A 25,393-nucleotide genomic window follows, 5' to 3' on the forward strand; every position below is an offset into this window, starting at 1 on the left:
TATCCATATGCGTGTGTATATGTGAGTACTACTTCTGCTAATGATGACATGCGTTTGTTAGTATCTCTCTGTTGCCCTGTATGCATGTGTGTAGATGATGATTGATTTGTTTATGTAGCTTGTTTAATGTTCCTGTTGTTGTGCCTTTATTTAATAACCTTAGAGATGTGAGACAATAAGTGATGCTAATATTCGTCACAATATATTGAATGTTACCAGATGTTTGCACAACGATCAACTTGAAAACCCCTAACAAGAACCAGGACCTCTGTTATAAAATAACTCCGTCGTCTTGACAAATAGAAGCTTACTAGGATCAATTCTAGAAATGATAGCTATGTCACACCTAATATCTGGAGTCTTAGCCGTGCGGGCGCCGAAATTAATTAGTATTTTTTATATGATATTGAAAACATCATTGCTGCATATAAGTCAAGAAGCAACACTGCAATTTATGAGGGCGTAATTTGTTAAATGCAACTCCATTTTGTAATATTGACTTCTGTTTAAGCGACTTAAACTATGAACATTTTTCGTTCGTTTGTTTCAGTAGCCATTGAGTGTGCTTGTAATTCTCAACTGGTTAGTGAAATATTCTAAAGACATAGTTTGAGTTTTTTAATTAAAAGCGAGGTTCTTCGGATGGTGTGCTAATACATCAGAGCTCAGTGCTCGCCTCCATATCACACTTTGAAGGGGTTCTCCAAATAGAAGATGAGGTGGCTCATTAGAGCGAAACCTCATAGTGCCCAACGCTCGCCCCAAATTAAATAAATAGAGGTTTTTCTTGTAGAAAATGGGGTGCCAATACCTCAGAGCCGTCCCGTGCTCGCCTCCATATCACATTTTAAAGGGTTCTTCAAATAGAGGATGAGGGGGCTCAGTAGAGCGAAGCCTCAGAGCCCCCAGTGCTCGCCCCCAAATTAAATAAATAAAAGGTGTACTGATGCTATGCATCCTCCCATGACTTAAACACACCAATAACACTAAAACTACCCAACTCAATAAATGGAATACATTAAATCAAAAACCCCATAAACTCAATACAGTCCATTAATAATAATAATTTATAAATTTAAAAAAAAGGAATGCTTGGTGGGAGTTGAACCCGCAACCCCGGGCGTTTGGTCGGGTACGTCAGCCACTGTGCCACGACTCATACGCTTACAAGCACATAAAATTACTCATTTATAACTCTTATTAAACTGCTCGCCCTCAATTGCCCAAAGCTTAGACAACTTCACTTGTCTGGTTTTATTGTGTCATGAACCGACGATATATCGAGTTCAGCAAATTAGGCTGGTAGTTAAATTTTATAAATCTACATAAGTCTCTTTAAACATGTTGGAGTTCAACACATTCCTTATCCTTTACGAGGAAGTTGCAGAATTTTGTGTTTTTTTTTTATGGTTTTATGATTCTTTTAGCCTCAGAATTTCGAATTTGCCATGCTGAAAGCTTACACCTCATGTCTAAATAAATGCTTTAGGATCACCGTCAGTCCACTGGCATCAGCCATTTCCCAATTTATTTCATTCAAATATATTCTAAATGCCTTCGTTTGGTCATGTTTCATCCGATTTGAAAGCGCTAAATATTTCATTCAAATTCAAGTGGCCTTGAACAAGTGGAAGGAAAGTAATTTAAAAACAAGTAAGGAATGCTCGGGTGTAACCGAACATTACATACTCAGCTGAGAGCTTTGGAGACAAAATAAGGGAAAATCACCATTTAGCAACATGAACCTAGGGTAACCCTGGAATGTGTTTGTATGACATGTGTATCAAATGAAAGGTGTTAATGATTATTTAAAACATAGTGGGCCTTAGTTCTATAGGTGGACGCCTTTTCGAGATATCGCAATAAGGGTGGACCAGGGGTGACTAGAATGTGTTTGTACGATACGGGTATCAAATTAAAAGTATTAATGAGGGTTTTAAAAGGGAGTAGCCCTTAGTTGTATATGTGAAGGCGTTTTCGAGATATCGACTAAAATGTGGAGCAGGGTGACCCAGAACATCTTCTGTCGGGTACCGCTAATTTATTTATATATGTCATACCACGAACAATATTCCTGCCAAGATTCCAAGGGCTTTTGATTTCGCCCTGCAGAACTTTTTCATTTTCTTCTACTTAATATGGTAGGTGTCACACCCATTTTACAAAGTTTTTTCTAAAGTTATATTTTGCGTCAATAAACCAATCCAATTACCATGTTTCATCTCTTTTTTCATATTTGGTACAGAAATATGGCATTTTTTTCATTTTTCGTAATTTTCGATATCGGAAAAGTGGGCGTGGTCATAGTCGGATTTCGGCCATATTTTATACCAATATAAAGTCACTTCAGATAAGTACGTGAACTAAGTTTAGTTAAGATATATCGCCTTTTGCGCAAGTTATCGTGTTAACGGCCGAGCGGAAGGACAGACGGTCGACTGTGTATAAAAACTGGGCGCGGCTTCAACCGAGTTCGCCCATTTTCACAGAAAACAGTTATCGTCATAGAATCTATGTCCCTACCAAATTTCACAAGGATTGGTAAATTTTTGTTCGACTTATGGCATTAAAAGTATTCTAGACGAATTAAATGAAAAAGGGCGGAGTTACGCCCATTTTGAAATTATCTTTTATCTTTGTATTTTGTTGCACCATATCATTACTGGCGTCGAATGTTGACATAATTTACTTTTATACTGTAAAGATATTAAATTTTTGTTAAAATTTGACTTAAAAAATTTTTTTTTTAAAAGTTGGCGTGTTCGTTATCCGATTTCGCTAATTTTTATTTAGCACACATATAGTAATAGGAGTAACGTGCCTACCAAATTTCATCATGATATCTTCAACGAATGCCAAATTACAGATTCCAAAACTTTTAAATTACCTTCTTTTAAAAGTGGGCGGTGCCATGCCCATTGTCCAAAATTTTTCTAATTTTCTATTTTGCGTCATAAGGTCAACGCACCTACCAAGTTTCATTGCTTTATCCGGCTTTGGTAATGAATTATCGCACTTTTTCGGTTTTTCGAAATTTTCGATATCGAAAAAGGGGGCGTGGTTGTAGTCCGATTTCGTTCATTTTAAATAGCGATCTGAGATGAGCGCTCAGGAACCTACATACCAAAATTCATCAAGTTACCTCAAAATTTACTCAAGTTATCGTGTTTACAGACAGACGGACAGACGGACGGACGGACATGGCTAAATGAATTTATTTTTTCACCCAGATCATTTTGTTATATAGAAGTCTATATCTATCTCGATTAGTTTATGCCGTTACGGATTACCGTATCATTAGATTTGGCATAACTAGTCCTTATCGCCAGGCATGACCTCTTTCGACCATTCTCTCTTCTTCGTAGTAGGGATTAGGGTATAGGGAATTGGTGTTAAAACATCACCCTGTACAGTTGTTCTATATAATAACCAAGATAGTGGGAATTCCACAAGAAATGTTGAAGAAAATTACCCAAACAAGTTTAGTGTAAATAATAATAATAAGAAAACCATGAGTAACTTAGGTCTCAGTGATCAATTGTACCACGAAGTCGTAGAACCCCTTTAAAATCGCGCTAATCGTGATTGTCTCTAAATTGTATTTTTTCATAAAATCCAAGTAATGTTTTTCAGTTGTCTTTTTGACCTTCCTTCTTTTTGATAAGTTTTGCTTATTTAAAAATTTGATGTTGCTTTGACCGGCATTTAAACCCAGGGCATTCGGTGTGAAAGGTGCATTACGCTACCATCACAACACGGCGGCTTGCTGTCCACATCTGTCATTACTCAATACAATGCGCATCAGCACTGAGTCCAAACTAGTTTTAAAGTTTTAGTTTTAGTGGCGCCTAACGTCGGTAAGCAGACTTCCATTATATATTTTACTTAGTTAAAATTAGGTGGGTTCCAAACTACACCTTTGATAACTTTTCAACAAATGATTTAGGCTGACGTCACTTGGCTGCAGGTACACGAGTTTGTATTTTAAATATACTAAACCTTTTCCAGCTGTATAAATATGAGAAGAGCTTATGTCATTGCCCCCTTGGCTTTGCTCATTTCTTAAACACAAGTTTAGAGATGGGAAAGGGGTAAATACCCGTTAAATTGGTTATATGTGGTAAAAATGGGAAATACCCAAATATTTACCCAAAAGAATGGAAATATGGGAAACAAACACACAAATTCAATCCAAAATGTACCCGATTTTTAATGTATTGGCGGGTAGTTATTAGAGCGGGTCAAATTGTATGGATGGATTTTATTTCGTCAGGAGTATAGCAAAAACGTAATCTACAGATGATTCTAAGAAAAATTGCTGAAGACACCATAGCTCTAAGTCCGATTTCGAGTCCCCCACTTTTGCAAAATAGATATTTTGCCATATAAATGTAGGGTTTGGCCGAAAAATCTTCATGGCTTCTGACAGAATTATAGGAAAAATATAATCACCCCTATTCTGCATTTCGATTACGTTCCCGTTCTACGCTCCGCTTTAATCGAAGTTGGGTATTCTGCATTACGACGGAATCCTAACGAGAAGAGGAAGAGCAAATGATTTTTCGAAATCAGCTGTTTTTATGGAGTGTGTGAACATTGGAACAAAATAAATTGAAGAAAATTTGTAAAAAACACTTAAAAACGTTTATATTTTATTATCTACGCCATTTTGTACAAAAAAAAGCAATAGAATATATTGCCGCAGTGTTTTATTTTTTTGAGTGAAGTGCTTTCATAATTGTAAGTGTGTTTTTGTCGTTCTTTTGGCCAATTCTCTGCCGTGGCCACCAAGTTTTGTTAAAACGGATTCCTGCACGAATATAGTTAACATTTTCTGAATTTTATGGACGCTAAATTCATTGCACTGGCCTAAACTACTTTATAAAGGTTTATTTATTCTTTCCGCAAGGATTGTTTACGTTTTCGCTTCAACTTCCTCTACTCCAGCAGCTTCCTTTAGCATATAACTGGACCCAACGAACAGACACAAATTATAGTTGTCTATTATAATGGAATCAATAGCCGCGGCATTATTTATTGAGTTGGAAAGCAACGCATACGAAAGTGGACAGGCGAGAATGGAAAGGCAAATATTGCGAGATTTGTGTAATCCATTTGAGATGAGTGGCGAAATGCAAGAAATTGAACTTAAAAGTGGTAAAGTTTAATGACTTATTTTCTTATTTAGGTTCAAAAAAACTTTTGACTTAACAAGGATGCTTTCAGGTATGTGTTAGATACTTTTGCGGGGCAAATACGTCCAAGGACTTCGACATCGACATGTTGTTTTTGACCTGGAAACATATAAAAAACAATCTTCTACGTTTCTTAACAAGTTTTACTTACATTTTTGCTAAAATTTTGTTATAAATTAATAAAAAAATAAAAAGAAAATATTTTTCCGCCAACTAATTTGCAACTTAGAAAAACGGAACTACGATCGAAATGCAGAATACAAAAAATCGAACGATTCGAAGTTGGATCGAAAGAGATTGGAACACAGAATACCAAAATTGCCAAATCGAAAAAATTCCAATCCAAGTCGAAATGCAGAATAGGGCCGAATATTGGGCTTACTTTAAAGGTAGTTTACGTACATTTCAGAATTTTCATTAATATCTATAGTGTTTTTGAATTTTAGCAGAGATATCAGGCTTAAATTATGAGAAATTAGCCTAAAATGAACTTTAAACTACTATATTATCATTTTTATTTTTTTCTTATAGAAATTTTTTTCTTTACAGCTAAAATAAGTTAAGAACATTTCCAACAACTTTCACTCAGACAGTTTTTCTTTTTTCGAATTCGTTTTAGTAGAAAACAATTTTCAAAAAAAACCTATATATTAAAGTAATAAGCAAAAAAAAAAACAAAAAACAAAAATTATATAATTTTAATGTAATTTATTTAAAAAATTATTTTTTTTTTACTTAGAATTGACCATTTTAACGTATTTTTCAAAATAAAAGTTATAATCTTTTCCTGAACGTAACTTTTTTTTCAAAAAATATGTTCAAACAATCGCGTTACAATCTAACATCTAGAAAATTAATTATATATCTGACAGAAAACGACAAGCTACTAGACAACTGCTGACAATTACTTCAAGGAGAACACGCATTATCCAAAAGGAGTGCTTTTTCACTCAGTATTGTATTATATGTATTACAACTCGGCCTTAACCTGACAATCAATCGACCGCGATTGACTCAGGCTATAAATCTTTGTTCTCCTCCAAATACTCATAGTCAGTACATTAACTATCATTACATTGGAAATTAATAAATTTGTCTTCTTTACTTATAGAGCTGTTGCCTTCCTCTCTCAGATTCTCACCACATGGATTGGACTGCATCCAACGTCGAAGTCTGCTTGAGTCAATGATACTGTCATAAGGAATCTGAGTGGCCTGACAATTCTCTATATCAGTCACCACGTAACGGTCGCGTCCTAATTTCTTCTGAATGACATACGGACCCTTATACTTAGGAATGAGTTTCCTTTTCTTACCTACAGTATTGTCTACATTCTTAATTACAACAAATTTGCCAGCTTCAAATTTACGAGCAGGTTTATGTGTTCGGTCGAAATATCGCTCGTTTCCTTTTTGGGACGACTGAATAGCTTTGTCCGCCTGGTTCCTGATTCCAGTCAAGCATATATTTTCACCGATATAATTTTCACGAAGGTATTCAGTTAGCTCATCCACAACGGTTCCCCGCTGCTCCACTCCGAACAAGAATTTACTGGAAGTCTGTTTAGTGCTATTGTGAACTGTGTTGTTTATAGCAAACTCAACATCAACAAGTCTTTTCTTCCAATCGGTATGGTCAATAGGATCAGACATTTTTGCTAATACACTCTTCAAGGTTCGATTCACTCGTTCTACTTGCCCATTTGATTGTGGAGATGATACTGCGTTTAATACGTGTTTAATGTTAAGTCGAATGCAAAACTCCTCAAATTCAGCTGATGTGAAACAAGACCCTCTATCACTTATAATTCGTCGAGGGCGACTGTAATCTGTAAAATATCTGCGTAATGCACATATTGCCTCTTTTGTACTAGTGTTTACACCATATAATTTAACAAACTTAGTAAAACTTAGCCTTATTGTAAACTTCGCGTGAATGCAATTCCCAATGGAAAAATTCCCACATTTGTTCTGTTCTCATTGTGAACTTCACATGTGAAAAATTTCCCATTTTCGAAAAATTACTACCCTAACCGTCAACAAATTTTTTTCCACGTGAATGTATAGAATTTGTTCGCAAAGCTGAAAGTGGGGAACAACACTCGATAAAATGTAAGGATTGTTTATTGCTTATTAAACTTAGTTAAGAGTTATTTTATATCACATTAGGTCTATAAACAAAACTCAGTTGACTTTCTTGGTAAGCACTATGGCCGAAAATCCAGAAATAGGAAAGGGCTTCAAAAAAAAAAAAAAAATAAAGATAAAGTGCTGGCTTTTTGGAAGAAATTGAACAATTCCCTCAATAGCATGGGCCCACCATCAAAATCAATCTCCGAATTGAAAAAGGTGACTATCAATGCAATGTGGCTATGGAATGTGCCATAATTTATATAGCCATTGCTTACAGGTTTGGATTGATCAAAAACGATACGTACGAAACAACGCTGTCGGAAATACCAAAAATAGGAAAAAGACCGGCGGAGGACCTTACAAGCAACATGTTTTTTCTGTATTAGAACAGTCAATTTTGGATATAACTGCGTCAGTAGCAGCTGCGGAAGGTGTCGAAGATGGCAAGCCTTTTGGTTTGAATGCAACGAAATCAAGTGGCAAGCAACGTGAAAATAACAGTAGTGATGAAGACAACAGCTCTAGTGAGGACTCTGAAGTGGAACTTAGTTGCATGGACAATAGCTTGGACGAAAATAGCACCGAAACTGCCGGTGACACGCAAAGGGAAAGTGCTTTGCCTGCACAAAAAACCAGCCAGCAAACTCGCAAAAAAATTAACCCTTCGGAGCTATTAAACATTGAACTAGATGTTCAAAAAGAAATGAATGACAACGTCAGAAAAAGGGCTTGGAAATCCAGAGTCATCACTATACTGCAATAGAAGGCCACTTAAAGGAATTAAACCAAGGCCTCGAAAACTTTCAAAATATTCAAAACAGTTTACTAAAGGAAACAAAACGCCACAATTCGGAAATTGAACGGCTCAGAAAAATTTAAGTTGACCGTAAACTCATACTTATAAACAGCCAAATCGAGGTTCAAAATTTGAAAATACTAGCTGCAAAGAAAAGCTTAGGCATTAATTAGAATATTTCGAACGTTTTTGTAAAAAAAAAATGAATTTTACGTACTTTATTTTTTCAAATTGGTAAAGCAAGATTAACAATAAAGCCGCTTTTGAGCTAATACAAATCAGACATTTCTTTGAAGAGTGTCATTCAATTATAAAAACATTTTGTCATAAATTTACATAAGGCAATTGCCTATATTTGCTCTAATACGCTTAGCCTCATTGAGGTATGTTGAATGCGATTCAGATTCTTCAAACTACACGTGTTCAGAAATTTCCGGTTGAGAAGCTCTATTTGAAATAAAAGGTGTGTCATCGCACCGATACTTTAAGCATATATTGTGCAACGCGCAACAGACATTAGTAATTTGAGCTGCTTTCTTAGGCGAATAATGTAGCTCCCTGGCTCCTATTACACACCTCCATCTATTTTTTAAGACGCCATTGGTCCTTTCCACAATGTTACGTCCACGTGCATGAACCTCATTAAATTAGCTTTCTGTGGAGCCCTCTTCCGCTGATCTGTGGGGTGTTAGCAACCAAGGCTCCAGTGGATATTCAGCGTCGCCTATGAACAAAATTTGATTTTGGGACTTACAGATTTCATTAAAATTTTACCTAGCAGCCAAACATTTCTAGTGCCTAGCAAGTAATCCTGCTCCATTGAAACCCTCAATTCACTTGTATTCCAAATTAATGAGTCATGGCAGGCTCCAGCGTGTGTAGCATCGACGTGTCTTATTGCCATTTTGTTATCACATACCTGCAGATAAAATTATTAACATGCGTAAAAGCATACACAAACTTAACAATCTACCAGCAAAACATTCATACTATAGTAACCCTTTTTGTTATAATATAAGTGTTTATTATTCCTAGGGCCTATAATTCTAACGTGTGAGCCATCTATGCAGCCAATAATGCCTGGGATATTAAATTGTTGATGAAAATCCAAAACAATTTCACGCATTTCGTCTTTAGTAGGCCATTTAATCCACTGATTGCAAAGGCACTCCTCAAAAACATTCACTACTTCAGACAAGACGTGGCTGCGATAAGCCAACATCGACTTGCCTCCCTACTCCTTTTTGGTATGCTCCTTCACCAAAAAATCTTAGAGCAGCTGAAAGCTTTACGACTGTGTCTATTGCAAAACATTTACGTGCCACTGGCAGACCACTGTGCAATACATACAACAAATATTTGAACGCCGGCTTATTTATTCTATACAATTGGTGAAAGCTATGTATAAATAGTTAAAACGCGATTATTTATTTGGTTTACGAGTATAATTATTTGCATGTTTACCTTGCATTGGGTAATTCAAGGGGATTACACTTGTCGCGTAATATCCTCCTGGACACTCGTTCAGCCAATTGCTGACTGGTATTAGTTTCTCTTCAATTAAACAAAGGCGCAAGTAAGCACTAATCATTACAATTTTAATATTTAACGCAAAAATAAAAATATTTGACTACACAACAGCAATTTTTTCTGCAAAAATTTGTAAACAAAACATGAGTGATGTTCACAATAGCATATTCGAAATTCGAATATAAGGATTGATTCACATGAAATTAACGATACGAATTTTTTGTTCATGGGAAATAAAAAATTCATGGGATTGATTTATTCACATGAAGTTTACAATAAGGCTGAATGAATCGACGACTACCAATACATGCCTGTGCTTTGATCTGACTGTATCAAAGGGACCAAAATGATCCATATGGAGAGTATCCCATGGTTCGGGTTTTTTCTGAATACTATAGAGACACCTCTTATTGCTCCAAGATTGGGCTGAATAATAAATGTACTTCAAACAATTTGCCAGAAATATTTTGATTTTCCTTCTCATACCAGGGAACCAATAATGCTTCTTAATTTGATCGAAGCATTTATCTACCGCTAAGTGTCCATAAGTCTCGTGTACTAGTTGAATTACATTGTTCTCCACATGGAACACCAGTCCATTCTCCATATCAAATCCCTCCACCTCAGCCTCTTCCAATCTTTTCTTTAACTCTTTTATCACTGGATCCCTTATTTGAGCTATTTGAAGGTTCACATCTACTTCGCTTTCTTCAACTGCAGCTACACATGTCGACCTGCTCAAAGCGTCCACATGTGCCATTTGTTCTCCTGACCGATGCCTAATCTTAAAATCAAACTCTTCGAAAGATAGGATCCACCGAGCAATCCTTGGATTAATTTTTTTTTATTGAGCGCTAATACTAATGAATTACAATCTGTTACAACAGTAAAATGAATTCCATAAATAAAGACTCTAAATCGTTAAAAGGCTCTAACTATCGCCAACGTCTGCAGCTCAAAACTATGATAGCGTGATTCAGCATCGGTGGTCCTTCTTGAAAAATACGCTATCGGATGAAACTTTTGATCAGTCTGCCTCTGAAGCAAGACAGCCTCATATCCACAAGTACTAGCGTCTGCGTGCAACTCGGTTTCACGATTCGGGTCGAAAAGACTTAAAACAGGCGATTCTGCCAGTCGATTCCTTAAAGTCTGGAATGCCTCCTTACATTCAGTTGTCCACTCAAATTTGATATTTTTACCTAACAATCGTCCGAGCGGCTTAGAAATTCGTGAAAAATTTGGTATAAAGCTCCTAAAATATGAAAACAACCCAAGACACCGTTGTACTTCTTTTGCAGTGCATGGTTCCTTATAGCATCTAATAGCTTCCACCTGCCTCTGACTGGGTCGTATTCCCTTAATACTTACTCTGTAGCCTAGATATTCTAACTCCTGATATGCAAACTTACATTTATTAAAATTTAATTTCAACTCGGCTTCAGCAATGAGCTTCAGAACACGCCCCAGTTGTATTCATACCGACCCATTGGCGTTACGAAAGCTGTAAAAGGTATTGAGTTTACATGCATTGGAATTTGATGATACCCATTCCGCAAATCTAATGTACTAAAATATTTTTTCCCCGATACATATGTATGTTAAACAATCCTCTATTAAAGGTAAAGGGAATCTATCTTTTATAGTGATCTTATTCTCGATAGTCTACACATATACGCAACTTACCATCCCTTTTCCGAACTAGAACTATTGGCGACGCATACGGAGACTCGCTGGGTTTTATAATTCCTTGAGATAATAAACTATCGATTATTTCCTGTACCTAATTTTTTCTTTAAATGATTATCTGCGCGGAACGCTATACACAGGATTGTCATTTTTTAATGAAATCTTCATAAAATACCTATCCACCCGTTTACCTTTCTCCAGTTCCACGTATTCTTTTAAAATTATCTTTTCCACTTCATCAGCATCTACCTCAGTCAACTGATTACTAATGTTAAATAGTTTAGTATGCGTCTTTCCCTTTGTCACAACATCAGCCTCAATCGAGGCCAACTCAATTCCAACTTAAACTGGCTGGGTTTCCTCGCTGGATGCAGACTGATATCGCTAACTGAAAGTTTATATGATTGCATTTTACTTCGCAACGAAAATAATTTATTTTAATTATATTTAATATTCAGTGTTTTATATAAACAAACGCCCATTCGGCTTAGAAGATTCCGTCCAAATAGCCATAGTGCCTTGGTCATCAGGTAAAATCAAAAAATCAAATTCCGTATCATTAAATAAAACCTTACATTTAATAAATCCAAATGTATTTAACCGCCTGTTTCCAATTCCCCCATATTCTGTTGCCTCCTTTTTGTCTTTAACAACAAAAGGCACAGATGACCTCCGCACAAAGCTAATCGGACTGCCGGTATCAAAAAGAATGTAACGTTTAATTGATACAGTGCACTTATCTTGCAAATAAAAGGCAACACTCACCCAATTTTTGCATTTAACTGCTCTACCACCCTACGTACTAAACGATCTTCTGTATCTTCCTCCAATTTTTCTACTGGTTCAACTGCTGCTGCCACGACGCCAATCCTTTTATTCTTTGGGCATTGAAATCTAGTGTGGCCCACCTCATTACAAAGAAAACAAGCACTTGGGTTGCTTTTGGGTTCAGAGCAAGCACTTGATAATGCCCATATGCAAAAAAATTATAACACCGCACTTTCTCCTGCTTTACTGCGCTGCTTTGAGTACCGCAAACAACTGCATCCTTTTGTTTGCTGCCCGTTACCGCTACATTTAATGGCTGTAGTTTAATTCGTTTCCTTTTCTCATAGCGCTCCATTAACATTTTAGGTTCGGCTAAAGAGGTAGCCCCATACAGCATCGACACTTGCACTGATTTATCGTGAAGACCATCAATTATTCAGGCCTGTTCTGAATTCCGACTCGGAATGAAAAGTAAAACGACATTGATTTCGACTCGGTTTCTATTTGGTGTTCTCAATTCCGATTGTAAAAAATCGATTCGAAGTCGATTTCGAATCGTTTTCATTCCAATTCGGTAACCAGTTTAATCAGCTGTTTTTGTTTATGTGTTTTGGTTTAAGTATCATAAAATTCTATTTTAATTAAAAAATGCCTGCAGATATGGTTTTTGATGCGCAGACGCAAGAATACGTGCTATTGTGCGTGCGAATCGTAAAAATGCGCTGGATCGGAATTCAGAACAGGTCGACTTCATTTCGATCAGCATCGATTTGTTTGCCTAATAGATTTCTTGATAAAAGTTTTTAAAGAAAGATTTATTATGCCAATTTAACTCAGATTTAAACAAAAAATACACACAACTCTTCCAAATAAAATGAAGAATTAAAAAAAAATTATTTGAAAGACAAATATCACAACATATGTGTATAATCTGCCAATTAATTTTCATTCCGACTGCTCAGAGGCAATACTTTTCAAACCGATAATTTTTGGTCGGAATCGAAATAGAGAACACCAATCCATTTCGATTCCGAAAAAATTGATCGGAATCGGAATCCAGAACAGGGCTGATTATGTCGATTAACTCCAGCTCCGGAACATTTGCTCGGCTTGCGATAAGCTGCATTTCGACGATGTACTGTCATGTAGTTTCGTTGACTTTTATTGTTCGCGCTCTCACCTGGGCAAATACGTCTTGCATTGAAAATGCTCTTTCATATTCTTTAAGTAATGCATACTTCAGCTCACCATATGTCCGTACTGTTATAATGGATATAAAGCGTTTCGCCTGTCCAGTCATTAAGTTCCGCGCCGCCACCAGCTTATCTCGTTCAATGTAGTTGTATGCCTCAAACACGTTCTCCAAGTCGTTAATCCATTTTCGTACATCTCGCAATTCAGAACCATCGAATTTGGCAACCATAGCATCAAGCACGGCAAGATCTACTTTTCATTGCCTAAGCTCAATTCCTGCTGCAACATATGTAACTCACGTCGTTTGCGCGCAATGGCTAGTTGCCGATTCAAAAGTTCTTCCTCTTCGTCTGCCTCTAGTAGCGCTGACGGATAACGGATTGTGTTTCGAGCTCTAAAACTTGCTCATATGAAAATAACTGTGGTACAACTGGCTGCTGTAGGTCGTCTGATTGCTGCAATTCCCTTGGAAGCTGTTGCAAATCTGCTGACTGTTGTACGACTTCTGACTGCTGTGAAGTTGCTGACTGCTGCGGTTCTGCTGGCTGCTTCGGGGCATCTAGCTACTGTAGTGGAGTACCACTTTGTATATTTTCATAAAGTGCACGCAATTGTACTAAGGTGGCTTCTTCATCAAGTGCGACGCCTAATTGTGATAGTGCAGTCATTATCTGGTTTCGCGTCATACGGTTCATTTTCTTCCGATTTCTTAATTAATTTTAAGATGCTAGTTCTGTGAGATTGCGTGGGCGAAGTTTATTTCGAACCCCTTCTTCTCCTGAACGTAAATTTATTTTCAAAAAATATGTTCAAACAATCGCGTTACAATCTAACATCTAGAAAATTAATTATATATCTGACAGAAAACGACAAGCTACTAGACAACTGCTGACAATTACTTCAAGGAGAACAAGAACATTATCCAGAAGGAGTGCTTTTTCACTCAGTATTGTATTATATTTATTACAAAGTAATGTTATGTTATTATTTTTTAAAATCTTTTTTGCTCTCCATTCGTGGGTGTTTTTCACGACTTTCTGCTGTAACAACTATAGCACCTTCACGTTTTTTTCTATAACACGTTTGGAAACAGACGGAAAAATATCTATTTTGCAAAAGTGGGGAACTCTAAATCGGACTTAGAGCTATGGTGTCTTCAGCAATCTTAGAATCATCTGTAGATTACGTTTTTGCTATACTCCTGATGGAAAAAAAATTTGACCCGCTCTAGTACTTATCCATTACGCTATCGGTTGAATCAAAAAAGGGTCAGAAAAAAAATCAAAATTGGAGCGTTTACAGTCGCTATGAGCTCATTTGGGAGGCCGAAACCAATATATTTCCCTTCTTTCACTGGTCGTCCTATATGAGTCTATTAGCGTATATCATTTGAACCTAATTAAGAGTCCGACATGAGTCTTAAAAGGCTTTTAAACAGCTAATATATTACACTCTACTGGAACTCTTTGCGCCGTAATTTTTAGGTCTAATAAACTCTGATTGTATGACACCTATTTGACCTATTTATTAGGCATCGACAGCGCTTATTGAGGGCATATATAGTAGAGGTTTACGCCGATCACTTTATCGGCGGCGGCGGCGTAGGCGGCGCGCCGGCGTACGCCGGTGTTCTTACTTTAAAAGCTTGATTTTTCTATTTAAAAAAATAATATTTAGGAAAGGATTTGTTTATATGTATTTAAGGAAATCAACGTGTTGGACATTTCGGAAAGATCCGGGGTTTTTGCATCAAAATCTCGCTGACCGTTCAAAAATTTTCAGGAGTAGCTCCTTGCGAAGGGATTGTCCCTCGTTCACTTGCTCCAGAGAGGCTTCGAACATAACCCCGGTCTTCGGAATTGGTTTTGCTACGTCTGCTGAAAAGAAATAGAGATACATAAAATAGTCACACTTTTGCTTGTATATCTCGTGCAAAACGTAGTTTCACCTAGGGTTAACTCCTAATAATCGTCGCGAACACAATTTCTTTAATCATAAACACACTTATAAAAATAAAAATAAATATAAGGCGCGATAACCTCCGAAGAGATCTAAGGCCGAGCTTCTCTTCCAATTTGCGTCGTGCTCCTATTGATTTTCCCTACAAATCGGCCGGAAGGGACCTACATGTTTTATGCCGACTCCGAACGGCATCTGCAAGGCAGATGAGTTTTCACTGCGAGCTTTTCATGGCAGAAATACACCCGGAGCGCTTGCCAAACACTACCGAGGGGCGACCCCGCTTAGAAAAATTTTCTTCTAATTGAAAAACCTTATTTCTAAAATTTTGATGTTGCTTTGCCCGGGTTTTGAACCCAGGACATACGGTGTGATAGGCGGAGCACGCTACCATCACACCACGGTGGCCGCCACATAAACACACTTAGGGTTGCTATTAATGGTCTATTAATACTCATGACTCTCGTGGCACAGGGCGCCTCCAGTTTTTTCGGCTGTTTTTTAGAGCTACAATTCCCGATGTGCGAACAGTAGGAATCCCTACCACCAGTCGCTACCACGCCTCCTGAGCCTCACACCATATGCCAGTACAGAAGCTATAGGGCTGCGACTTCGAACTCATACCTTCGTCGACGTCACTTTCCTAGAAGCTCTAGGTGTGGCTCCGAAGACTTTCCAAAGGATGCTTTTGTCGCGCTATGCTGTCGAGCTACACAAGAGAAACCTTGAAACGTTAGGGAGTGACTATTCGGCCAAGAATGCCGCCCTCGAAATCATAAGCAGTCTAAGTGGATGTCATTGCGTCATGGGTGCAAATCGTATACTCCTCGGCGCATCTACATAATTAAAATTTTACAAGGACCCTGTATAAAATTTTTAAAATGTAGACCAAAGATTACAGACGTTTGTGTTCACAACATTGATTTCAATAGTCTTCGTTAAATCAAATTTAGAATGAAAGTCGACGGATTTTAAGTTGAAAGTTGTTAACTACTGTTTTCCGGTCTTACGATATAGGAGCTCATTATGGATGACCGCGTAGCTTCAGTTTTCAGACAAGTTCGACTGTCCACTACGTTAGGGCAGTATCACACATGGTCATTAGTTCCGCTGTCTTGGGAAAGCTTTTGCTTCACCACTTTGAGTCTTCTTGCGAAGGACAAAGCCTCACCTGGTAGATATATGTGCCTACGTATTCACATTTGTAAAAGGAGCCGTAACGTGTAGGTGATATTTAAACTTGGTTGATAGGCTATAATCAATGTGATTCACTCCAAGGGACTAGTTTTGGATAGGGCCGCCAACTTTAGGAAATATCAAACCGAGAGACTTGGGTGTTTAAGGATGAAGTGTGAAAATCAAAATTATCCTTTCAGACGCTATTGTTTAGTTTCGCAAATAAACAACAGATGTGTGAATGCAAGACTTAAGTAGTGATTTTTCAAACCGTTCTCATAAGTACATATATCCTCAACTTAAGTATGAGGTAAGAATAATTTCAAAGGAGTGTTAATGCCCCTAGAACCTACTAAAGGATTTTGCATCACTGATTTCGCTTATTCTTGAGGACAATTTAAAAACATGTTCGCCTTGGATCATTTTATTTGAATTAATTTTTCATTATTAATTTTTTCAAAAATGCAAATTGAGCATATAAATTTATTATATAACTTCTTTTAGTGTTTTGTTTTAAGGACTTGCCGCCTGTTATTTTAAATAACTTTTGATTAGTTATAAAAGAGTTAAATTTCGCAATTAGTTTCTTATAACTGGCAGTGATGCGTATCCGTTGATACTACTTTCGACCATATCCGACCAATTTTCGACATAAGCAATAAATGGCCTAAACAGTCTTAAACGAGTAGAAAATATAGTCACGCGCCGGACGCCGCGCCGCCGTGCCGATATTTTTGGCATTCGGCGGCGGCGTGCGAAAAACGACCAAAATCGGCGGCGGCGGCGTATATCTCTAATATATAGTTCGACACACCAGGACAGAACGTGGCAGCTTTGCGATCACATTAAAAATGTCGAGAAGCGCCCATGAGCAAAAAACAATACAAAACAAAAAATTTTGTATTAAAATGAAAAATTGTCGTAACAAAGTATCAATATTTGTTCCAAGCACGCTTTTACGAACATACATATATAAATATATTTGATAAATGTTAATTTTTGCATGCTAGGTTAGGACCTTTTAGACCGTGAAATAAAAGGCAAAAATTAAATTTTCTTTTACCCTCCCTCCTACGCGTTTCTGATTCCTATATTGCCCACTTATTTTGGACTCGTTTCAGATTCTTAAATAATGAGCGTCCTGAGCATGTTTGAGGGATAGCTTTGTTTGCGTAAATATGTGTACCCTATAAACATTCTCGATGCGCTTACAGTTATGGAGTTCCAATATGGGTCCGAAATATGTGAAAAATTTCAGCTTCAAAAATGCTATCACCTTAGAGCCTTTTATGATTCCAATTTGATGAAATTATGAAAAAACGAAAAATATTAAAATTAGTAAACTAGGCAGCTCCGGAATTAAAACCCAGAAATTTTTCTGCGACAATTTCTTCTAAGTAAAAATTTAATTCAACTAATATCTATTAATTTCATTTCTATCTTATCCTCATGAGAGTTTTATCACAACAATTTTCTCCCCTATGTTTTCCGCTTCGGGTATGTGTCGAAAATTCTTCCTAAAAGCCCTGAAATAGTGTAATTAAAGAACTCAAAATTAGCAGTATATGAGACCAATAAGGCTCACATATGATATCGGAAGGAGCTCTGAATAAGACTTATGTTATAGGCAAAATATGAGCGTGCTAGAAGATACATAGCATTCACTTCAGGCTCCTAAATAAGTTCATAACGAGTGCAAACGATCCAAAGTTTGGAGTCCTTTCAGACTAATTGTTGACTCCGAGTGTTTGCTGGGTTGTTTGTTTAAAATCAAAACGAAAATTTCTTATTTTCAAATGACGTATAAATTTAATTGCTGAATTGTAATTCCAAGCAGCTTCTATTCAAATGGTTTTTAAGTATCCAAAAAAAGATATAGAATAAGGAATATTCCGGGTATTTTCCTGGTATTTACCCATAAAAATGGCCACCGTGGTGTGATGGTAGCATGCTCCGCCTACCATACCGTATGCCCTGGGTTCACACCCCGGCCAAAGCAACATCAAAATTTTGGAAATAACGTTTTTCAATTAGAAGAAAATTTTTCTAAGCGGGGTCGCCCCTCGGCAGTGTTTGGCAAGCGCTCCGGGTGTATTTCTGCCATGAAAAGCTCTCAGTGAAAACTCATCTGCCTTGCAGATGCCGTTCGGAGTCGGCATAAAACATGTAGGTCCCGTCCGGCCAATTTGTAGGGAAAAGCAAGAGGAGCACGACGCAAATTGGAAGAGAAGCTCGGCCTTAGATCTCTTCGGAGGTTATCGCGCCTTACATTTATTTATTTATTAATGGTAAATACCCGGTACAATCCCATCTCTACACATGTCATGTTACCATTTCTGAAATTCATTTGCTATATTGTGCCATAATTTTAGGTCATCGCCATACTTAAAACAATTAAAATAGAATAAAGTTTCATTGCGAAGTCACTTAGATTACACTGTGCAACAGCCGGCTGGGTATTGGACCAAACCCACTTTTTTTGTAGACATTGAGGCTTAAGTAGGCAAAGTACTATCTCTGTTTTTCGAAGTTAACGTCCAAAAATAGATATCGGCTTTCGAAGTTCGAAATTCTACATTTAGAAATTTTATTTTTTTTTGTTAACGCGTTCAGCAAATTAAACAAGTAAAAATGTGGTCGTGGTACGCGTTCTTCTTTTATTTGAATGGCTTCTGTTTTCTTTTCTTTTTTTGAAAAATTTTTTATAACAGCTGTTATACGAGCTGAAAAGTCAGAACTTCGAAAATATGAAAAACCTCATATTTCCGAATTTTTGCAACCCATATAAAAAATCTTAATATTGCTGTGAAGGTGGTTAAATGGCCTTTATTTTGATATGCATAAAAAATTCAGCCCTTCAAATAAGGGAAAAGAGCGGATCACGACCACATTTTTACTTAACGCTTTTAACGCTGAACGCGTTAACAAAAAAAAATAAAATTTCGAAATGTAGAATTTCGAAATTCGAAAGCCGTTATCTATTTTTTGGACGTTAACTTCGAAAAACAGAGATAGTACTTTTTATACTTAAGCCTCAATCTCCTCAAAAAGGTTTGTTTGGTCCAATACCCAGGAGAAAAGTTGATTTTGTCGCATAGTGTTATGAGAAGCACTCTTCAAAGCCATGATATATGCAGCTTTCATCTATTTAGTACGTAAAAATTTCACCATAAAGAATGCAGTTTTATTGTGAAAACACCATTCCACGAATCACGCATACCATTAAGAGTTAAGTTAAATATCGAACGCTTTAATAAGTGCCCTTTTTCAGAAAAATGAATTGCAAATTATAAATTATTGTGAACATATGTCGTTGTTATCATTAGGGGTATTCACTCTCTGCTGGGTAACATTATCATGCATGTTATTTTTGTAAAATTTCTACACCTTTTCCAGTTTAAATTCAGAAAATTACAATTCAAGTTCTGAAAATTACAATTCAAGTTCAGAAATTTACAATTAAAGTTCAGAATTTCCAATTCAAGTTCAAAAAATTAAAATTCAATTTCATAAATTCCAGTTTAAATTCAGAAAATTACAATTCAAGCTCAGAATTTTCATTGCAAGTTCAGAATTTTCATTTTAAGTTCAGAAAATTGCATTTCAAGTTCAGAAACTTATAATTAAGTTCAGAAAGTTTGTCAAGAATTTTTTCTTTCATGCAATGGAAATAAAAGTATGTAAGATGGTAAATGTTAGCGCTAATAATTTCATACAAGGATATAAATGCCTACTATCTGTCAAGGAAGCATTGGACTTTTTACCTTACTTAAACCAATTTTGCTCACATGAAGGAGATAGCGAAAAACACCGCTTCCTCTCTTCTCTCTCCTTCTCTCATAAGAGGTCAGTTACAAGGACATCCAGCTATATTCTAAAGGTCGCAAGCATTGATCTGCATCGAGTATGACCACAGTGATGACGAAATCAACGGAGCGTGCACAATCCTGCAAGTAACGTATAAGTACTGTGTGCACAGATCAAGTCTTTCTCCACCTGCCTCTTCTACATAGCAACTCTGTGGAGGTCTCCCCCTTCCACTGCTTTCAAACTGCGGTGTCGACTGAAGTACTTTCATGGCCGGAGCGTCCTCTTGCATTTGTTCAAAAGAGTTATCCTCCGTTTGATTTCTTAGCTCGGGATGTACCCGCCTTGGAGAAAACTTTGGGCACAGTATATCCAAGCTACCATTGTCAACGAAGGATCAACACTTCCGCAAATAACATATAAGTATTACATTACGTAGTATGAATTGGAATAACTTTTGAAAAATAACACCCTACTTATAATTTTCTCAATTTGCATTGTAATTTTCTTGAAATGAAAATTCTGAAATTGAGTTGTAATTTTCTGAACTTGAATTGTAAATTTCTGAATTTAAATTGGAAATTCTGAACTTGAATTGTAATTTTCTGAATTTAAATTGGAATTTCTGAACTTGAATTGTAATTTTCTGAACTTGAATTGGAAACTCTGAACTTGAATTGCAATTTTCTGAACGTGAGTTGTAAATTTCTGAATTTAAATTGGAATTTCTGAACTTGAATTGTAATTTTCTGAACTTTAATTGGAAACTCTGAACTTGAATTGTAATTTTCTGAACTTGAATTGTAAACTTCTGAATTTAAATTGGAAATTCTGAACTTGAATTGTAATTTTCTGAACTTTAATTCTAATTTCCTGAACTTGAATTGTAATTTTCTGAAATTGAATTGTAATTATCTGAACTTGAATTGTAAATTTCTGAATTTAAATATGAAATCCTGAACTTGAATTGTAATTTTCTGAACTTGAATTGCAATTTTCTGAACGTGAGTTGTAAAGTTCTGAACTTAAACTGGAAAAGGTGTAATTTAGTTTTTTAAGATACAAAGATGCTTACTGAAATTTTTTATCAACTCACCATTGTACTTGTATGTAGGTAAAAATATAGGTACAAATTTTCACATTACCGCGAACTTACAATTGTTATCAAATGCTTTTTGGCGTGAAGCTCCCTATTTACATACATATTTCGAATACATAAATTGACTCGTGGGTTATTTTATTCTGCTTATAACGGAATTGCCGTAATAAAACGCTTATCAGATGATGTTGCAGGTAATTGTGGAATTGTAAATTTTGACGGAAACAAGAGGTTTACTTGTATTTGTTAATGATAAAAGACAAATGCGACATTTTTTCGTCTTAAGCCTCTGTTTGCAAAATTTTTAATTTGTTTTACGTTACTTATACGCCATGACGTACATTGCGCACCACTTGTGTACACTTCAGGAAATGTGCGGTTTTGCGACGTTACAAATAGCTTAACAAAAGGGTAAAGATCTGTGAAGTGTGCCGCTTTGTTTTCACAGTGCAAGGTTTTTATGATTTTGAGTAATTAAGAGTGTGTAAGGCTTTTTTGGTGTTTTCTTTTCTGGGAAAAATTGTACCCTTTTAAATTTAAACTTTTGGACTAGGTCACCTCACGTTCTACAAAATGCCTCAACCTGTAGGTAGGTTAGGTTAAGGTTAGATTAAGAGGGCGTGCGTGGGTGTTACCCACACTTCCACTCGGAGCCATTTTTGTCCATTGTGAGTGCCCTCAGTAAGTACAGGGTGGCGGCAAATTCGTTCAGCCCCATTACCTCTTAGTGGTCCTCAACGAACCACTTGCTTTCCGTGATGAACCCAAGAAGAAGCGAGACGTTCACCTTCCCAACCTCTGCCAGCCTGTCGAAGAAGCATAAACCCATAAATCTGAGCCTTCTTCATTGAAGCGCCGGGCATTGTCAGAGAAAGTGGTAGATCGACTCCTCTTCCTCCTCATCCTGACAGCTTCTGCAGAGTGAGCTTGTTGGTATTCGCCACCATCGGAGCATTGTTGCGATAGCACAATGACCTGTGATGACACCCGTAAGTACCCTCACCGCAGATTTGTTCAGTTCGAGAAGTAAGCTGGTGCCTTTCCTATCCAAGCATGGCCATAAAGACCTTGAGACTTCGCAGTCAACCCTATTGGTCCATAGCAAGTCCGTTGCCCTTTTCTTATATTCATCGATTCTACCTAGGAGATAACTCAGCGGCGGTCGGACGGAGCTGTCCACCTGAGTCATGTCTAAGTCGGAATCTTTCCTAGCCATCTCATCCGCGAGTTCATTTCCTTCAATGCCGCTGTGTCCAGGGACCCAGCAAAGGGAGACAATGAAATGACTTATAGAAGCCAGAGAGGCGATATACCTCCGCACGATGTCCGATTTTATCATGTTGGACTCTAATGCCCTTAAGGCGGCTTGGCTGTCAACAAAGATTGTTACGTCGGTGTTGGAGACCGCACTATGTTGGAGCTGCTTTGCCGCTCTGTCTATGGCATAGGCCTCGGCTTGGAATACACTGCATGCGTCAGGAAGTCGGAATGATTGGCTGAGCTGTAGATGTGTTGAGTACATCCCAGCTCCAGTTCCCTTTTCCATTTTCGAGCCGTCGGTGTATATTGTGGTGCCCCTGCCGTTGTCTAGGCCTACTTCCCATTCGTCCCTTGAAGGATATCGTATGTTCTGAACTTGGAAGTCCAAAACCTCTGGTGTGTGGTCTGTTTTGGATGTTAGGTCGGTTATTATTCCGTTTAATTGCCCCTTCGTCATATCGTCCAGAATCGTCGCGTGTCTCGTAGGTAATAGAGCCCCTTTTCTTATACAGTGGGAAATATTTTGTGCAAGATAAAGTTTAAAAAATGTTTGCAAATAAATTAAAACCAACATCATTTCTTAACCAATTTCGGAACTTTTTCCATAAGTTCATGTTTCTTGTTTTATGAGCTCTGTTTTAAACATGCATATACATCTGCGTTTGCGACTAATAAAAATACTTATCGGCACTTGTGCATAGTGGTGGTGCATATTTTTCGGAAATGGTAAATAACGCATACCCACAATAGTGAATAATGGAGACAGACACTAATTTTGGAAATTTTATGTGCAACTACTTCAGACTTTGGGGAGTACTACCGATGATGATGGTCCTTTGCCTGATATTGGTCCGGTATGTTTCGAGTATTAGCACCATTAAGGTGCTAGCCGGACGATCTCTGGATAGATTTGTTATAGGAGGACGGCATAAGGTAAATGGCCATAATATCAATCTGCCTTATGACCAATATTATTCAATTGAAGTTATGGCCATATTACATATCAACGATATTGACATAAGGAGCACCCTACCTTTCGGAAATGGTCATAAAGTTCTCTTTTTTTCCCAAGTGGCCATAAGGTCAACTATTTAGTTTCCCACCGCCACGTATAACAGTGCTAACAATTAACGAACACAGTTACGGTTTTTTTGGTATATTTTTCTTCAGTCGAATAAAAAGAGACATTCTTTTTTATTTCAAATATTCGGATATGGCGTTCCTTTTTTTCTATATTTTGATCCTTGACCTGAATAAGCTAGAAGCTTAGAAAAAACTTGAATGTTTCGCCTGTCGCGCTTCTTTTTCTATATTCCAGTTTCATCGGGGTTAATACTGGACCAGCGTGGATTTCTTGAAAACAAGAATCAATTATTTAAATAAGAGTTGTAAAGAAATTGGAATACAAAATCGCGCCATGTTTTATTCCAAGTTTTCGCCTGTGGCTCTAGATTTTCTAATTCTTGTTTTATTACAGTGCAAAATCGGATTAAAAGCAGGGTCGGTGAGGACTCTTTTGAAATAGGCAGAGAAATATTCAACTAACGACTAACCAGTTTTTTGTTTTGCTGTAGATCTTAAATTGCTGTAATGTCAAACAGAAATTGTCTCAATGGCCATAAAGTCAATCTAAGAAAGGTCATTAAGTCTATTGACCATTTGAAGTGGTCATAGGGCAATTGATCGTATGATCATTTGAAGTGGTCATAACGTCAATTGACCTAATATCCTCCCAGCTTGATATGACCACGTAAGCTGATAATTTTGAAAAACGAGTTTGGAATCTATTTAACTTTGATTAATACTACAAGAAGAGTAACAATAATCATAGAAATCCTGCCATATGAAAAAATTACTCACCTCAGAGAATTTTTCTCAAAAACTTAAAAAAAAAAACCAAAAGTATTTGTTAGACCGATTAGAAAATAAAAGCACAATCGACTACTATTTTTTCTAGACCGAAAATGTTAAAAGTTTCGGGGATGCTCTGTTTCTTCGTGTCAAATCCTGCTAACAAAGAAAAATAAAATTCACCCCCGTATTTACAGAAAAAATATTGGTTTATAAAGCTCTTTACCCGACATTTCTTACAAATTTTGAATTATAGGAGCTTAAGAAACCTTTATTTACTTTTTAATGAATAAGTTAGAAGTAGTTTTATACGGTTTTACAAGAAATTTATCAGGTTTAGAGCCATTCGAAAAAAAATATGCAAACCTAAAAAAACTTTTTATCCAATTACGTCATTAGCAAAGATGTTGTCTTAAAGTTAGAACTTTAACTGCTTAGAACCGATAACGGCTCCCTATACAACCTGCACCCCAGTCATTCCACCGAGAGAGGAGTGGGGAAGAGGAATTATCTGGGGCATGGGACCGGTCACTAGTTCACGTATGGGTCGAAGTTGGATAGAAAGGTCCACAGCAACTTAGATATAAAACAAGTTTAAAAGGGTCGTAGACTAGAATAATAAGTTATAACTTAGCAAAAATAGTTTTGAATCAATGATATTTCACTTATCAAGTTTTATTGTAAGAGGAAATGGGGAGACATTTTTTTTTAAACGGGCGCACATATGTAGGTAGATTTTCAAGTGGGGCGGTGCCACGTGTTATGTAGAAAAGTAATTTATCTGAAATGAAATGTACAACTGAAGCTCATGCTGAGTATATAATGTTCGGTTACACCCAACAAGTAAAAGTGTCTTACTTGTTTTATCTTGTTCTAATACTTTCCGACTGTGCTGTAGATATTAGAATAGATATGGCTCTTGAAAATAAAAGGTTAC

General features: G+C 36.9%; 1 protein-coding gene and 1 long non-coding RNA gene across 6 annotated transcripts in view; one reads left to right on the top strand and one right to left on the bottom strand.

The window, feature by feature from the left end:
• Positions 1-25,393, top strand: part of LOC137250915 (uncharacterized) — a 570,288-nt gene that overhangs the window by 19,995 nt on the left and 524,900 nt on the right. The window lies entirely within an intron of this gene.
• LOC137250913 (uncharacterized) overlaps positions 1-25,393 on the bottom strand; it is a 178,497-nt gene that overhangs the window by 12,625 nt on the left and 140,479 nt on the right. The gene's annotated exons all lie outside the window — the stretch shown is intronic.

Source organism: Eurosta solidaginis, chromosome 4 (assembly GCF_040869045.1).
Source record: "Eurosta solidaginis isolate ZX-2024a chromosome 4, ASM4086904v1, whole genome shotgun sequence".
NCBI lineage: Eukaryota > Metazoa > Arthropoda > Insecta > Diptera > Tephritidae > Eurosta > Eurosta solidaginis.